Raw genomic sequence first — 18,287 nt, 5'->3', positions numbered from 1 at the left:
TCAGCTGCCGCTCCCTTACATCAAATGCCTTTTTTAAAAAACTTTTCTATGAATTCCATAAACGGCTTAAAACGTGTAATTAGATTGACGGCGCTAATCTATTGTGGTAACTGATCGCATATCCCTCAAGGATCAAAGCTGAATCTTTGGAGCACCCAACGGCCAAGTTTCCTAAACAGTGACCCGTCCTTGTCTCCGGGTACGATCATCAGCTATAATTTTTTTTTAACTGACTGCAGCAACGAACCGCAGCTCCGAAGCTCCCAGTCGCCTAATTACTGTTCACACGACGGAGAGACTGGCGCGCATACAAAGATCTGTCATCCAAAGGGTTAACGAAGTGACTCAGAAACAGATCAAGTCTACATTTTCAAGTCTCTCGTGGAGATGAAGAACCCAACTTCCATGCAGAAAAAAAAATCACCCCTCTACTCAGACAAAGGTTTTTTTCTGACGTACAGCAAAACCAATTCTTTAAAAAATATATATTCCAGGATAAATATACTATACACACCAGCGTATAATGCAACCGTGCTCGGATAACCGTTGAATGAAGCAAATTTCAAGGTGTTACTCACCTTTTTTCTCAGATTATTACACAGAAAAGCTGCAGGGTAAAATTCTAGCAGGACACGGTGGCAGGTTTCAGTCGGGAGAAGGAATTGCTCAGCCCACAGCTGCAACTATTTTGCTTTCCCTCCTGATCTAACCATTTATCGAAGGGTTTATGTAATTTCGCGCTGCCCTCTTGTATGCTGTGGGTGCCTCTTATGTAAGTCTTGTCACTACACATTGCAGACATTTTCACAGAATGCAGGGCCGACTTCATTTGCAATTACCTTCTCCCAATCTGTCTGCTTTGCGAGTACGAAAAAAAAACCCTGCCTTGCAACATTCCGAGACACGGAGCCAGGATCGTCGCTGTACAGTGATCGGTGCAGTCGCGCTAGAGGCAGATCACAAACTCTCTGCATCTTCCACAGCAGCTGATGGACACTTCCGCGATTATCATTTCTTTACAAATGACACGCCGGTGAGCAGAGAAGCCTAGTAGTTTTTTTTTGCAGGGAGCAATTTTTTACTGAGCTTGGAGATTAATTGGCAACTGCGTTTGTGAAAATATCCAATGCACCCATCCTCCAGGAGAAAGGGAACGAGGCAGAGATGTCCTCAAAAACAAAGGGAAATTGAGAGAAAATACACACACAGACTAACAGAGAGAGAGAGAGAGAAACTGACAACAGAGAGACACACACACAGACTGACAGAGAGAGAGAAACTGACAACAGAGAGACACACACAGACTGACAACAGAGACACACACACAAACTGACAACAGAGACACAGACACACACAGACACACACACACATAGACTGACAGAGTGAGACACACACACAAAACTGACAGACACACACACACACAGACTGACAACACAGAGACACACACATAAACTGACAATAGAGACACACACACACAGACTGACGAGACACACCCACACACAGATTGACAACACAGGAGAGAGACACACACAAAATTGATAGACACACACACAGACTGACAACAGAGAGACACACAAACTGACAAAGAGACACACACAGATGACGAGAGAGACACACACAGAGACTGAAACAGAAACTGACAACAGACACACACAGACTACGAGACACACACACACACAGACACAAACACACACACACACGTCACAGAGAGAGAGAGACACACACACACAGACACAACAGACACAAACACACGTCACAGAGAGAGAGAGACACACACACAGACTGACAAGAGAGACAGATTGATAACAGGCACACACACAGACTAACAACAGAGAGAGAGAGGGAGTCAGACTGACAACAGAGAGAGGCACACAAAACACAGAGACTGACAACAGAGAGGTAGATGCACACTCACATGGGCTGACAGCAGAGAGACAGACAGACTGATTAACAGAGACACACACAGAGACTGACAACAGAGAGGTAGACGCACACTCAGATGGACTGACAACAGAGAGACAGACTCATAAGGGACACACACACACTCACACACACAGAGTAACAACAGAGAGATACACATGCTGAGACTGCAAACACACACACAGATAAACACTACAGACAGACAAACACATACACATGCAGAGACACCCAAACAGCACACATATACAAGGAACACACACACACACAGACTGACTACACACACACACAAAGAGACTGGCAACACACACACACAAACAGCACACACATACAGACTGACAAGATGCACACATAGACTGACAACACATGCACGCACACACAGATCGGCAGCACTCAGGCAGACAACACACAGTCACACACAGACAGACTGACAACACATACAGACAATACACACACACACAAAGACACAGACAGCATACACACATACAGACTGACAACACACACAGAGACACACAAACAACAGACACGTACAGACTGACAACACACATACAGACACACAGACTGACAGCACACACACACACAGAAAAACAGCACACATACACATACAGACAACACAGACTGACAACACAGACGGACAGCACACACACAGACAACATGTGCACACACAGAAAAACAGGACACATACACATACAGACTGACAACACAGTCACACAGACTGACAACACACACACACACACACACACACACACACACACACAGAAAACACACAGGCACACAAACAGCACACATACACATACAAACAACACAGACACACAGATTGACAACACACAGATGGACAGCACACACACTTCGAGACACAGTCAGACAGCACACACACGCACGCATGCACGCACGCACGCACGCACACACACACACACACACACACACACACACACACACACACACACACACACACACACACACACACACACAGAAACAAACAAGCGAGCATGGCTTAAAAACTTGTAAAGAAAAGCATTAATTTAAAACCGTTCAGTGTGACACCCAGCACTGACTCACTCAACAAATGCAGAAAATCCATCGCTCATTGCCCAAATCTTTCTTTCCACTCCTGGCCCCTCACATTCTACCAGCAATCTTTAAATGACAGAATCCCTTGAGAGACACACTTCATAACAATGCAGTGATAATTAACTGGGTCAATTAACAAATATATTGTCTAAAAAAATCAAGATTACATTACCTTCAGCTTCAGTATAATTTGTTTTCTAAAAATGCCTCAAAAAGATGATCATGAAGCAGGAAGCCATCTGGCCCCAAAATGATGTGTTATGAAGGAGAATTCTGCAAAGGAAAAAAAAGTATATCTAATACCTACACATACTGACAGTTGTTTGTGACTGTAGGTCATTGTAAAAAAAATCTTTTCTGTAAAACAGAATTAAATGACATATTCAGTCCCTTGCATAAACCACCGGCCCTTTACAAATATAAATTCTGTGTGCAGTGTAAACAAATAAATTGCTCTGCAGTCTCTGACTTTTCAGCTGAAGTGTAACATTTAATGGTTGCTTCAGTTTGTACAAGTCGGGGAGATGGGAGAAAGGGGGAGGGAGGAAAAAGAGAGACAGGGAGACAGAAAGAGACTCTCTCCCCCCCTCTCTCTCCCTCTTGTACTTACACACATATTCACCCCTAAGTATATATATATATATATATATTTCAGTTCCAGTTGTGGGATCTGTAGCCAGCACCAAAAAGACCGTACAATTAAGTTTGCACCATCATTCTCTCCTCTCCTCCTCCCTCCCACCCACTCCTGAATTTCTGAGAGGTACAACGTGCTTTTAATTTAAGACTCCGAACACTGCCAGCATCACAATGTTCCTGTGACTGTCCTCAGAACACAGACATTAAAATGCACAACGGTGAAAGCAGACCACACAAATGTACTGTGTGGTCAGCCAATGCATACCACACTCCCCCATCTAACCGTTCCTCCGTCTTAAACACGAAAACCTGGGAGGAGGGTGCTGAGGAGATGCTGACAGGGTTTTTTTTTGGATTGAATGCCTTCTAAATAAGAAATAATTGACAATTTGGAATAAAACATTTATTAATAACCAAGAACAGAGTTATTTAAAAACTAGACACTGGTTTAGTTGATGTTTGCCAGGGGCAAGCTATCACTCTGCATATCCAGAAACACAAATATCATAGTCCTTGTCTGGAGGAAAAGAGTTACACAATTCATTTGTGTAGTCAATTCCTGGAAGAACCTCCAAATTTAAAACAGGTAGAACAAGAATGGATGTAGGCAAGACAGTTGCATTTAATTATTTGTTTATCAATGACTCATTTAACTCACTGTAGGCTCTTAAAGGAGACGTCTGCCTATGAAGAGTTGCAAAATTGCAATCCAAACATCATGTCTTTCAAACATCGGCAAAGCCTCAAGATGAAAAATACACCAATCCTTTTCATTGGCACACTCAAGAAATTTGAAGTTCGAACTTCATATATGTCACTATATACAACCCTGAGACTCATTTTCTTGTAGGCATACTGCACAAATCCATAATAAAATAATAACCATAACAGAATCAATGGCAGTCCTCACCGACTTGGGCATTCAACCAGTGTGCAAAAGACAACAAACTGTGCAAATACAAAAAGGAAGAAACAATATTAACAAATAAATAAGCAACAAATATCAAGAGTCCTTGGAAGTGAGTCCATAGGTCATGGGAACATTTTAATGATAGGGAAGTAAAGGTGAGTGAAGCTATCTCCTTTGGTTCAAGGGCCTGATGGTTGAGGGGTAATAACTGTTCCTGAACCTGGAGGTGTGAGTCCTGGGGGCTCTTGTACCTTCTTCCTAATGGCATCAGTGAGAAGAGAGACTGTCCTGGGTGGTGGGAATCCCTGTTGATGGATGCTGCTTTCCTGCGACATTTTGGGCTTCATAAAACTTATACATTCTATTTTTTTTTAACTTAAACCAGGTAGCCTGTCTATACACACAAGATGCAGGAGGAACTCAGCACATCAGGCAGCATCTATGGAAAAGAATAAACAGTCGTCGTTTAACAGGTGCAGAATGAGTTCTCCCCAACTTCATGGCCAATTCTTGTCTCAATAAGTGGGTCATCACCAAACTGTTGATTTAGGAACTGACTGTATGTATTTTGGCCACCATTTTTTCTGCAAGCAACGGTTGACTGCACACCAAAAACGAGCTTCAGCCGCACCCAGCATCAGTCTTGACATCGGCTGCTGGCAGTGTGGAGCTTACATGTTCTCTTTGTCACCTCGTGGGTTCCTCCTGTCCGCTGCCGTTTCCTCCCATGTTCCAAAGAAATGGGGGTTGGTGGCTGATTGCCTCAGTGTAGAGGTGAGGCATAAATCTGGCGTAAGATGATCAGAGTTCATTCAATTAATGGGACATTGCAGCATAGTACAGGCCCTTCAGCCCACAATGTTGTGCTGACCTTCTGACTTACTCTAAGATCATTCTAACCCTTCCCTCTCATGTAGCCCTCCATTTTTTCTTTCATCCATGGTCCTAATGGAACATGGGACAAATGGGAACGGGGATGACTGGAAGAACTGAATCAGCCCATGATTGAATGGCAGGGCAGACTCGATGGGCCGAATGGTCTACTTCTGCTCCTATATCTTATGGTCTAATCTACGAGTCTCTTAAATGCCCACAATGCAGGGTTTCCCAACCTGGGGTCCTTGGACCCCTTGGTCAATGGTAGGGGTTCATAGCGTAAAAAAGGTTGGGAAACCCTGCCCTAATATATCTGCCTCTACCACCACCCATGGTAGTGTGTTTTACACACTCATCACTCTGAGTAAAAGACCTACCTCTGACAGCCCTCCCTATGGCTTCCACCAATCATCTGAAGCTGTACCCGCTTGATTTAGTCATTGCAACCCTGTGGAGAGAGGTGCCAGCTTTCCACTCTTTCTATCTCTTTCTAGATATACACCTCTATCAAGTTGCCTCTCATCCTTCTACGCTAACCCTATCTTCTTAAGACATGTTCTCCAAACCAGGCAGCATCCTTGTAAATCTCCCTTGCACCCTCTCTAAAATTTCCACATCCTTCCTAAAATGAGGCAACCAGAATAAATACACCAAGTGTGGTTTTATAGAAATGCAACATTACCCTGCGGCTCTTGAACTCAATCCCCCAGCCAACGAAGGCCTCCTTAACCACCCTATCAACTTGCATGGACCCTATAATCCCTTTGTTTGTCTTTGTTCGTCCATGATGCTAGGAATCCTGTGAACTGCCGCAGAGAGGAGGTGAGTGGTAGAATCTGAGGGAAGTTGATGGGAATGTAGTGAGAATAAAAAGGATATTAGATCATCAAGATTCAAGATTAGATAATAAGACCACAAGATACAGGAGCAGAATTAAACCATTTGGCCCATCTGCTCTGCCATTTAATTTCCCCCTCAACCCAGTCTCCTGCCTTCTCCCAGTATCCCTTCATGCTCTGACCAATCAAAAATCTATCAATCTCTGCCATAAATATACCCAATGACTTGGTCTCCACAGCCACATGTGGCAACAAATTCCACAGATTCACCACCCTGTGGCTGAAGAAATTCTTCATTTCCATTCCAGAAGGACACTCCTCTATTCTGAGGCTGTGCCCTCTAGTCTTAGACTTCCCCACCATAGAAAACTTCCTCTCCACATCCACTTTTTTGGGGCCTTTCAACATTCAAGAGGTTTCAATGAGATCCCCCTCAATCTTCTGAATTCCAGTGAGTAGAGGGCCAGGGCCACCTCACACTCTTCATTAGACAAGCCTTTCAACCCCAGAATCATTCTCATGAACCTCCTTTGAACTCTCTCCAGTGTCAGCACATCCTTTCTTAGAAAAGGGACCCAAAACTGCTCACTATACTCCAAGTGAGGCCTCTCTTGGTTGTTTAATGTAATTCCCAGTACACAAGTGTAAAGGAGAATGAAATAATTGCTACTCCAGATCTGAAGCAGCACAAAAAACTTAAGATTGAGAACAACATAATTACAAAACACAATATATGTAGTAAACGCATAAAATAGCTTATACTGTACACATAGACTGTATGCTCATATAGTGACATTAGGTACAGCATGTGTCTGTACATAAGGTGACTGACAGGAAATGATAAAGTAGTGACTATAAAGACCATATCGAAAATGAATCTCATGGTAGTATATGGTGACACATATGCACTTTGATAATATATTTTCCTTGAACTTTGAACAAGTGGTGGTTGTGGGTGTAGAGGGGGTGTCTTAGTGGGTGGAGGTGTTGATCAGCCATACTGCTCAGGAAAAATATCTGGTTTTCAGTCTGCTGGTCCTCGAGTAGCCTCCTCCCCAATGGGAGTGCGACAAATAGTCCATGAGAATAGTGGGTGGGATCCTTCATAACCATCTCCCTGCTGTTTATTTTATGAGTGTAAAATATTCTGAGATTGACTGGAGATTTGGATTCATACTACATAAAGAGAAATCTTCCATTTGAAGTTGCAACTTATCTCCACCGTGGTGTATACGTGTCGTATAGAAGGCCAATGGCTTGATATCGCCTTGAGTAGTATCACAATGTTTTTATACATGATTGGGGACATGACACAAGGCAGAAAAAATACCATCTGTACAGATTTAGAACACAAAAGATTTTGCAGATGCCAGAAATCCAGGGCAACACACACAAAATGCTGGAGGAGCTCATGAGGTCAGGTAGCATCTATGGAATTTATCAGGACTGGAAAGGAAAGGGGAAGACCTTTTCCACCTATCACCTCTCAGCTTCTTACTTCGTCCCTCTTTCCCCATCCAACCGGCTTCACCTATCACTTTCTTGCTTTTACAACCTCCCCAAACCTTCTTATTCTCACTTCACACCCTCTCCCACTTCCTGTCTGGTCCCAATGATGAGTCGCAATCTGAAATGTCGATTCTTTATTCCCCTCCATAGATGGTGCCTGACCTGCTGAGTTCCACCAGCATTTTGAAGGTGTTGTTCTGTACAAATTTAGCTTACATTACCCTCCTAATACTTTTTTTTGTTTTAAACACAGAGTACCGTGAATTTATCACAGACTGAGATCTGAAAGGCAAGCTTGAGATCACAGCAAAAAATAGAGAAATAAGAAAGTAAGAAATACATGGACAACGTAAAGGTAATTGGGAAGGATTCATTCAGATCCTCTGAGGAACAGTAACATTCTGAGTTCTCCATGATCTTGCCTAAAAGACTATTGACTGCTTTCTGCAACATTTTCACAAGGCTATATAAGTTTTAACAGTCGATGCAATAACAGACCAACAGGAAAGGAAAAGGTCAGGTTGACCACTCTGTTTGAACTACTGAATGGTCCCAGAATTTTTTATGCTTATCATAGATTCCCAGAACTTGCAGGTTTTTTTTATTTTCACTTATCGTGCTTTTGAACTAAGAAAGTTAAATTCAAATGGTAACGATTTATAGGGCTGTGTGTACAGTGGACTGAGTGGCGGGGTAGAGAACCTTCTCTACTAAAGAAGGTGTAAGGCACCCCTTCCCTCCTCTAGCCTGCAGGTCACCCTTGGGCAAGGTGTAGCACCTGCTTAGCCCCCCTGATCAGGGTCACGTGAAGACATGGGGGGAGGTGGAGGATGGTTGTATGAGCAGCCGGTGTGTATCACGTCCTGGTTTTGCGACCACTGACGGCAGGCAGACAATCTCTGAAGAGTATTGATAATGGCTGGGGTCACCCGCCTTGTAAAGACACTGCCCAGAAGAAGGCAATGGCAAACCACTTCTGTAGAAAATTTGCCAAGAACAATCATGGTCATGGAAAGACAATGATGGCCCATGTCATACAACACGGCAGATGTCAGACATTCTATTTTGACTATACTGCAATCTGGGTGCTGGAAATGTTGGCCGCAGATCCAACATTGAACAGTGCAGGCTCTTTGCCCCACAGCTCCACAGCAGAATCAGGAATGTGTCGCTACAGGCTGCTGCGGAGGTCAAGTTATTGGGTATATTTCAGTAGTTACTGAAATATGTATACAATATACAGCCTGCAATTCTTGTTCTTCTCAGACATCCACGAAAACAGAAGAAGTCAAGTCAAAGTGCATTTATAATCAAAGGATGTATAAATTATACAACCTTGAGATTTGTTTGCTTACAGGCAGTCACAAGGCGAGGAGCCTGAAAGGACCCAATTTAAAAAAAAATTAGACCAACCCCCAGTGCCCACAGAGCAAGAGAAAAAAACAAAGCAACAACACACAATTCCGAACCAAACTGAGTTCTCAGATGCAAATCCCCAGAGCGGCCCAGTGGAGGCCCATAGCCTCAGTATTCAGTTCGTCATACTAGTGAGGCAAATTGCTGCAAAGTTTGCAGACATGAAGCACAGCAGCTGGGGGAAGCCTTAGCATTATGGAGAGAGAAGGCCCCAGACTCTCTGGTCTGGTGCTTGCACCTTATTATCTACCTGCACTGCACTTTGTACCTCCAAGAGGACCACAGCCTTGTAGGGCTTGGAGGCCTGTATGCCTCAATGACTCAGAGAGCTATGCTGGCCAGAGTCAGGGCTTTATGCTTTGGCTCTTGATAGGGTCACCCATGCCAAAAAGGTCAAAAGGTAGAGGCCAGACTAAGAGTGGTTCACTGGTCCTTCAGGTTTGGAGGTTCAGTTCTGGGCTAACAACCCTGAATGGTCATAAGAAAGTATGGAAACAACAACGAAGAATCCTTCTTAAAATAAGCTAATGTATTTGCCTCTACCACCATACCAGGTAGTGCATGCACCACTTTCAGAGTAAAAAACTTACCCCTCACACTCCCCCTTGAATTTACCCCTCTCGCCTTCAATGCATGACCTCAGGTATTGGACATTTCTATGCTGGGATAAAGATACTCCCTGTCTACTCTATCTATGCCTCTCATAATCTTGTAAACCTCTAAAAGATCTCCTCTCAGCCTCCAATGCTCCAGAGAAAACAGCCCAAGTTTATCTATGCCCTCTAAGCCAGGCAGTATCTTGATAAACCTCTTCTACACCCACTCCAATGCCTCAACATCCTTCCTGAACTGTACGCAAATCTCCAGATGTGGTCTAACCAGAATTTTATAAAGCTGCAATATGACCTCCTGACTTCCAAACTTAATGCTTTGACTAATAAAAGCCAGCATCTTAACCACCTTATCAACCTGTGTAGCCACTTTCAAGGAGCTATGAAGTTGGATCCCAAGTTCGGAATGTGGAAGGAAACTAAAGAGTGTGGGGGAAATCTATGTGATCACCAAGAGAAGGTGGAAACCCACATTGCCAAGCACTACAGGTCACATTTGAACCAGGATTGCTTGAGGAGGCAGCATTAATGCTACAGCTCCATGTGGCCGGGAATTACTTACCTGAAAAGTCCAACATAGATGCCTTCAACAGGTATCTGAAAATTCCAACGTAGATCTCACTATAGCTTCTTTCTCGCCATCAACAGCTTCGTCCCGACCAGAAGACAGAAACAACCTCCTCTCCAGCTTAATTAACTAAATTCTTGATGACTAAACTGTCAGGCAGGGTTCATTTCACGCCTGAAGCTTCTAAGCCTTTACCTGAACATAGAAGGCTGTTTCTTCTGGGATTACGCAATACAACGTTATGTAACCCTCGTGCAAACAACTGACAAAAATGAACAATCCCAAGATAGTGAACACTTTATTAATTTTGTTAAATGCCACAGTGCGACTTCAGAAACCTTTGTTGTTTCCTTCATAGAGTCATAGAGCATGACAGTACAGAATTAGGCCTTTCAGCCTATCTAGTCCATGCTGAACTATTATATTGCCTACTGCCATCAACCTGGACCATAACCCTCATACCTGTCCTATCAATATGCTTATCCAAACTTTTCTTAAATGTTGCTTTCAAACTCACAACCACATCTGATGGCAGCTAGTTCCACAATCACCACCCGCTGAGTGAAGGCGTTCCCCTTACATATTTCACCTTTCACCGTTAACCTACTTCTGATCTCATCCAACCTCAGTGAAAAAGCTTGCTTGCACTTGTACTATCTATATCCCACATAATATTGAGTACCCGTACTCACAAAGTTCAAAGTAAATTTATTATCAAAGTACATACATGTCACCGTATACAACCCTGAGATTCATTTTCTTGTGGGTAATTCACAATATATACAAAGAAACACAAAAGAATCAATGAAGAACTTCACACAAGACAAACAAAACAGTCAACCAGTGTGCAACAGACAAGTTGTGCAAATACAAAAAGAATGAAATACTAAATAAATAAACAATAAATATTGAGAACATGAGATGAAGAGACCTAGAAAGTGAGTATATTGGTTATGGGAACTTTTCAATGATGGGGCAAGTGAAATTGAGTGAAGTTAACCCCTTTGTTTTAACAACCTGATGGTTGAGGGGCAGTAACCATTCCTGAACCTGGTGGTGTGAGTCCTGAAGCTCCCGTATCTTCTTTGTGATGGCAGCAGTGAGAAACGAACATATCCTGGGTTGTGGAGGTCCCTGATGATGTATGCTGCTTTTCTGTGACAATGCTCCTTGTAGATATGCTCAGTGGTGAGGAGGCCTTTTCTTGTGATGGACTGGGCTGTATTCACTACTTTTTGTAAGCTTTGCATTTCAAGGACACTGGTGTTTCTATACCAGGCCATGATGCAACCAGTCAATATATTCTCCACCACACATCTAAAGAAGTTTGTCAAAGTTTTAGATGATACACTAAATCTTCACAAACTTCTAAGAAAGTAGATGCCCTCATTCTCCTGCGTTCCAGAGAATAAAGTCCACGGAAGAATGAATTTTATAAGTCAGGTCATGAGCACCACACTGGCAATGTCCAAAAAGGATGCATGGGGTAAATTTTCTTCCTTACTCAGTGAGGAACGACCCGAAGTTTGGACAATTTAAACATCGGGCCAGGTGAATTAGAATGCAGGGTGTCAGGGCCAGGGGTGATGGGTCAAGCCACTGCTGCTCGCTGCTCTGTGACATTCACTCCACTCTTCACTGAACTGAGGCTGAGCTGTGGGCCTGCTCGGGCTTCGTGATGTTCACTATGCTACGTGTTGAACTGAGGCTGTGGCCGTGGTATGCTCCGGCTGGTCTAGGCATTTCACTGTATGATTCCATGTAAATCTGAATCTTGGAGGAGTTCCGAGATGCTTTTACATAGGCACATGAATGTGCAGGGATAGGAGGACATGGATCATGTGTTGGCAGAAGGGATTTAGTTTAATTTGGCTTTGTGTTTGGCACAGACATTGTGGGCCGAAGGGCCTGATCCTGTACTGTACTGTTCTGTATCTACACTTATCTCATTTGCATGCTTCAGGACAGTTCCATTTTGTGTCTTGTCTTTTTATGTATCTGTCCAAATGCCTCTTAAAGGCAGGGATTGTATTTGACTCCGCCACCTCCTCTGGCAGCGAGCTCAAGATATCAAACACCCCGTACAGAAAAAAAATTAACCCTCAGATCTCCAGAACGTACCCCTCAGATCTTCCTGCCAAGTTTCCAGTAATTTTTTTTAAATAAGAAAATCACTCTTAGCATGTGTTAAAATAATTACTTTGGCAATAAATACAACTCAGTCAGGAGGACTGTGGTGTTGGGGGGGAATGTAGGTGGGCTCCACCCATACACAATTAATCCAGCATCTAATTGGCTTCTCATTGTGATCTGAAACACAGGTCCCACTAGGACAGTGAATGAACAGTGTAGCCAGGTAGGGGGAGAACAGAGGAAACTCGATTGTCTTCGTCCTCCCATGGCAATGCTCTCTCCCCGCTTTGGATAAAGCTACCCCCTGTTCCAGTTCATGACAGCTCTAACGAGGTACAAGTATGTCCAGCAATATGTACACTTAGGTCAGACCAGGTGGGGAGGGGGGTGTTTAAGTTGTTTCTGCCCCAAGTTCTCACAGATATCTCCCTCCCACCCTCTAACACACAAATAAATGCACGCACATGACATTAATCTGTGTAAAATGTACAAAAGATAGAGAAAATATCACATATACCCAGTGGCTACAATATCAGGTATCTCATGTACTGATACAGTGGCCACTGAGTGCAGGTTCATGGTCTTCTGCTGTTATACCCATCCACTTTAAGGTTCAATGTGTTCTGCATTCAGAGAAGCTCTTCTGCTGTAACGTGTGGTTATTTGAGTTACTGTCACTTCCTGTCAGCTTGAACCAGTCTGGCTATTCTCCTCTGCCCTCTCTCATTAATAAGGCGATTTTGCCCTCAGAACTACCACTTAGTGGATTTTTTTTTGTTTTTCACACCATTCTCTTTAAACTTTAGAGCATTCTGATGTTAGGTCTGAACAACAACTGAACCTTTTGACCATGGCTGCATGCTTTTATGCATTAACGAACAGATGTGTGGGAAGATGTATCTTATAAAGTGGCCACTGAGTGTATATATAACTGTTTTGAAAGGAGTCCAACGCTTTAGAGCACAAAGTACCAGGCACAAAATTTCTCCACGTATCCCCTTGAATACACACATGCATACATTTTAGAAAACATATATGTAAGATTATTAAAGTACCTGTATTGATACAAAAGGATTCACCAAGAAATCTAATAAGGCAGTGTAGCGGTTAGCATGACGCTATTACAGCTCAGGGCGTTGGAGTTCAGAGTTCAATTCCAGCGTCATCTGTAAGGAGTTTGTACATTCTTCCTGCATCCGCGTGGGTTTCCTCCGGATGCTCCGGTTTCCTTCCACATTCCAAAGATATGCCGGTTATTAAACTGTCTTCTAATTAGGCTACGGTTAAACTGGTGGGTTGCTGGACTGGAAGTGCTTGTTCCGCACTGTATCTCGAAATTAAATAAATTTAAAAAACAGGAAATTCAGGGGAAAAAGAAGCTTCCTTCACAAAGAATAGCGAAGGTGGGGAAGTCACCTCCACAGGCAGAGCTTAGGGAAATGACAGTTGACGCATTGAAGGGGAGTTGGACAAGATGGTGATGAGGAGAGGGGAACTGAAGATCACACTGATAGATTCTGATCAAGCAGCAAGGGAAAATACTCCCAGTGGCCACATTATTAGGTTCACCTGCTCGTTAATACAAATATCTGATCAACCGATCATACGGCAGCAACGCAATGCAGAAAAACATGCAGACATGGCCAAGAGGCTCAGTTGCTGTTCAGACCAAACACCAGAATGGGGAGGACAGGTGATCTAAGTGACTTTGACCATGGAATAACTTGGTGCTAGACGAGATGATTTAAGTATCTCAGAAACTGCTGATGTCCTGGGATTTTTATGCATACCAGCCTCTGCAGTTTACAGAGGATGGCGAGAAAAACAGAAATATCCAGTGAGTGGCAGTTCTGTGGGTGAAATCGCCTTGTTAGTGAGGGAGCTCAGAGGAAAGTGGCCAGACGGATTCAAGCTGACAGGAAGGCAACAGTAACTCAACTAACCATGCCTTTTAACAGTGGTACGCAGAAGAGTATCTCTGAACACACAACACATCGAACCTATAGCAGCAGAAAACCATGAACATACACTCAGTGGCCACTGTACTAGGTACAGGAGGTATCTGACAAAGTGGCTACTGAGTGTAGAAGTGAGCATAAGCAGGCTGTGTGAAATAGCCTGTACATTTGTCAAATATTCCATCAGCTGAGCTGAATGGCCTAATTCTGCCTCTATGCCGTATTCAACGTTCTCTCTAATCTTTTTTTAACAGCTGCATAGATCAACCATTTCTCTGTGCAAGAAATGTTTATATGGTTTGAAAACTGCGCAATAATTTAAATGCTTTTTTGTAATATGCATAAAACAATATCCTTTTTAAACAAATACGTACAGCAACTCACAACATAAGTAAGCAACGTCAGGCAGTCAAAACAACTGACAGGCACAATGGCAAAAGTAAAATGTTTTGACTAGACAGCGTTGGCATTCAGTGGGCCGGAAGTTTATTAACAATAAGCTAACGACTTCCATTCTGTGTTAATTGTTACAATTTGTAACAGTGTTGTAACTTGAAACACTGACAATGTAAATACACGGAAGCTCTAAAATGTTTCAAAGTAAAGGTTGTGGCTTGCTTATTTAGAACATTTATGGATTATATTCATTAACACATAATTAATTACAGGGTATTTCACAATAGTATTAACATAATTTCAAAATTATATTAACATTATATAAAAGAAAATTCCGCTGCGCAGCAACAAAGACTATGTGCACGGGAACATTTCAGTTACTGTGCAGCTGCGCATCCACACAGCTTAGAGGGAACAGTGTGTCTCATGTAATACTGTGTACTTCCCATTAATATATAATCACATTCGCATTATGTGCCATGGCGTATGACGTAGGTGATCATGGTCCCAAGACCATGACTGGCCCTGGCAAATTCTACAGAAGCGGTTTGCCATTGCCTTCTTCAGGGCAGTGTCTTCACAAGACGGGTGACTCCAGCCATTATCAATACTCTTCAGAGATTGTCTGTCTAGCGGCATTGGTCACTTAACCAACATTTGTGATATGCACCAGCCGCTCATACGACCTTCCACCACCTGCTCCTGTGGTTTCACGTGACCCTGATTGGGGGAAGGCTAGCGGAGGGAAGGAGCACCTTGCACCTCCTTTGGTAGAGACTTATCTCCACCCTGCCGCCTGATATATATATATCACAGAGGCCTCTAATTTATGGGTTAAGAATGTGCTTAAAAGACCTGAATATTCTAAGTATTTCAAGATGTTGCCAGAGTGCAGAGACTTGTTGCAAGCTGCCCTCAGCGATCTACAGATTACTTCTATAAAGTTGTTCTAGTCTTAAATGTCAGTGCCGTGACTCCAAGAATTACCAATAACGTTCTTTTAAATTTACTTATAAGGTCTGGCATCTTCCGATCTTGTGGATATAGTGTTATATAGACCAGAGTCCCAGACCCTCATGGACTACTGAATGGCCCTCTAGGATGGTAAGATGGACACTTGACCTCACAGTCTACCTCATTATGGCCCTTGCACCTTAAGGTCTGTCTGCACGGCACTTCCTGTGCACCTGCAATAGTTTATTCTGCACTCTTGTTACTGTTTTACCTTGTACTACCTCAATGCACTGCTGGAAGGAAATGATCTGTATGAATGGTATGCGAGACAAACTCCCACTGTTACTTGGTGTATGTGACAATAATAAACCAATTTTTCTTTTTTTTTAATTCAGCAGAGAGTTGATACTGATAGATCGCTGTCATTGAATGCGCACATGTAGCTTGTTCATTGGTGAGAGAGAGTATGTTGCCAATTCTTGAGTGGGGGGGATCTTGAAATAAAAGTGACACTGCAGACTGTAACATTAAAACTGCATGCAGTTGGCTCCCCTCTCACTGCGGCAGGAGTGCCACCTCTCTCTTTCTCCTTTGTTACTGAGAGAGCAAGAGGCTGTGGCATGTCGAATGTTGGGATGAACTGTGGTTTTTCATGTGGCTTCTTATTGCATGTAGTGGGGGGGGGCTGATGCTTTTTGCTGGACTAAGTCAGGGGCGGTAGAGGAGAAGGGTTGATGCTTTGTTGTTGCTTGTGTGTGGGAGGGCGGGGTTTTGGGGTTCTAACATTTTCCCTGTCATTCATCCTTTGAAGTTTTTCTTCTGTTTCAATGACATCTATGAAGGGTAAGAATTTCAGGTCGTATATTGTATACATTCTCTGATATTAAATTGAACGACTGAATAACAGAGAATAATGGGGTGGGAGAGCAGGAAAATTTAAGAAACTCTTCAGTACATGATGACTGAAAAATGAAGAGCTATGGGGAGGGAAGCCTCTAAGAGGACCACAACCGTATCATAGGGTTTGGAGGCTTGCATGTCTCAAAGACCCAGAGAGCTATACTGGCTGGAGTTAGGCCTTTATGCTTTGATTCCTGGTAGGGCTACCCATGCCAAACAGGTCGAATGGTCAGAGAGGTCCACCAGTCCTCCAGGTTCAGGGGTTCAGCTCAGCGCTAACAACCCTGACTGGTCAAACCAAACTGTTACGGAAACAGCAACAAAAGATCCTTCTACACCTGAGTGCAACGGTATTCCTGAGTCTTCACCTGGGACCTGTGTGACTGTCAGTAGAAATTGAGAGGAAGCTACTGACACGATGACACTGTCCGAGGTGGAGGACCTTCATTGCTGCCCTAAACACCAGCGGCATAATGGGCAGTAAGTAAGTAAGTATATGAGAGGGAAGGGTTAGAGCAGGGGTTCCCAACCTTTTTTTATGCCCTACCATTAACCGAGGGTACATGGACTCCAGGTTGGCAACCTCTGCCCTCTGTCATCATATTTCTGATCAGATAATGAACCCAAGAACACTATCTGACTATTTTTGCTCTCTTTTTGCAATACTTATTTAATATACAGTAAATATATTTCTTATTGTAATTTATAGTAATATTTATGCACTGCACTGTATTGCTGCTGCAATAACAACACATTTCATGATGTATGTCAGCGATAATAAACCTGATTCTGATTCAGTCTCCTCTCCTATCTGATTTCTTCTTCAGCCCTTTGCCTTTTTCACCTGTCATCTCCCACCCTATCATTTCATTCCCCCTCCCTCCCCCACCCACCTTCCCTCTCTCACCTGGTCTCACCTATCACCTGCCAGCTTGCACTCCTTCCCCTCGCCAGTTTCCAGTCCTGAGGAAAGATCTTGGCCCGAAACGCTAACTCTTTATTCCTCTGCACAGACGCTGCCTGACCTGCTGAGCTCCAACAACATTTTGGTGTGTTGCTCTGGATTTCCAGCATCTGCAGAACCTCTTTTGTCTTTTCTTTGGGTTTGTTGCTTTTCTGTGGGCTGCACTGATGCAGTGGAGGAAGGGAACGGGTGTTGCGGTCTTTGTTACAATGGCAACAGCATCCTTCAGCAGATGGGAAGGAGTGCTCGGAACCATGAGCTGATTCGCGCACCGTCATCTGAAATTGTTGCAAAGCGTGCAGTGCAGCAGTCATTTCCAACAATCCAGGCAACAAAATCCAATAATGACAAAATATTATTAAGGAGGATAGCCAACAGTTTAAGTCCTAGTGATCTTAAAAGCCATTTTGTGAATACAGATTTGGATAAGGTAGGTAAGGATAGCACAGCTGGGTCTGTCCGTAAGGCAGCACCTGTCATACAGCCAATGTTATAATAATAACAGAGAGAATTACAGACACCCAGAAGCAATGTAGAGACTGTAACCCAATCGAGACGTTCAGAAAATGTCAAAAACTAGGGCAGTGAAGGTCTGTGAACAATATCTGAATCTGAAGATTGGGTTA

General features: G+C 43.3%; 1 protein-coding gene across 21 annotated transcripts in view; it reads right to left on the bottom strand.

The window, feature by feature from the left end:
• The window catches only part of ahdc1 (AT hook, DNA binding motif, containing 1), a 282,613-nt gene that overhangs the window by 56,022 nt on the left and 208,304 nt on the right, over positions 1-18,287 (bottom strand). For 10 of the 21 annotated variants that reach the window (XR_012096193.1, XM_073028306.1, XM_073028321.1 and 7 more), the window contains one exon: positions 3,161-3,261. The exons of 7 other annotated variants lie outside the window; for them this stretch is intronic. The gene's annotated coding sequence lies outside the window, so the exon portion shown is untranslated. 4 more of the 21 variants (XM_073028319.1, XM_073028325.1, XM_073028314.1 and 1 more) reach the window with 4 other exon arrangements.

This window comes from Hemitrygon akajei, chromosome 24 (genome assembly GCF_048418815.1).
Source record: "Hemitrygon akajei chromosome 24, sHemAka1.3, whole genome shotgun sequence".
In the NCBI taxonomy this organism is placed as follows: Eukaryota; Metazoa; Chordata; class Chondrichthyes; order Myliobatiformes; family Dasyatidae; genus Hemitrygon; species Hemitrygon akajei.
The sequence above is the reverse complement of the archived record's forward strand: the minus strand, read 5'-3'. Positions and strand labels throughout refer to the sequence as shown.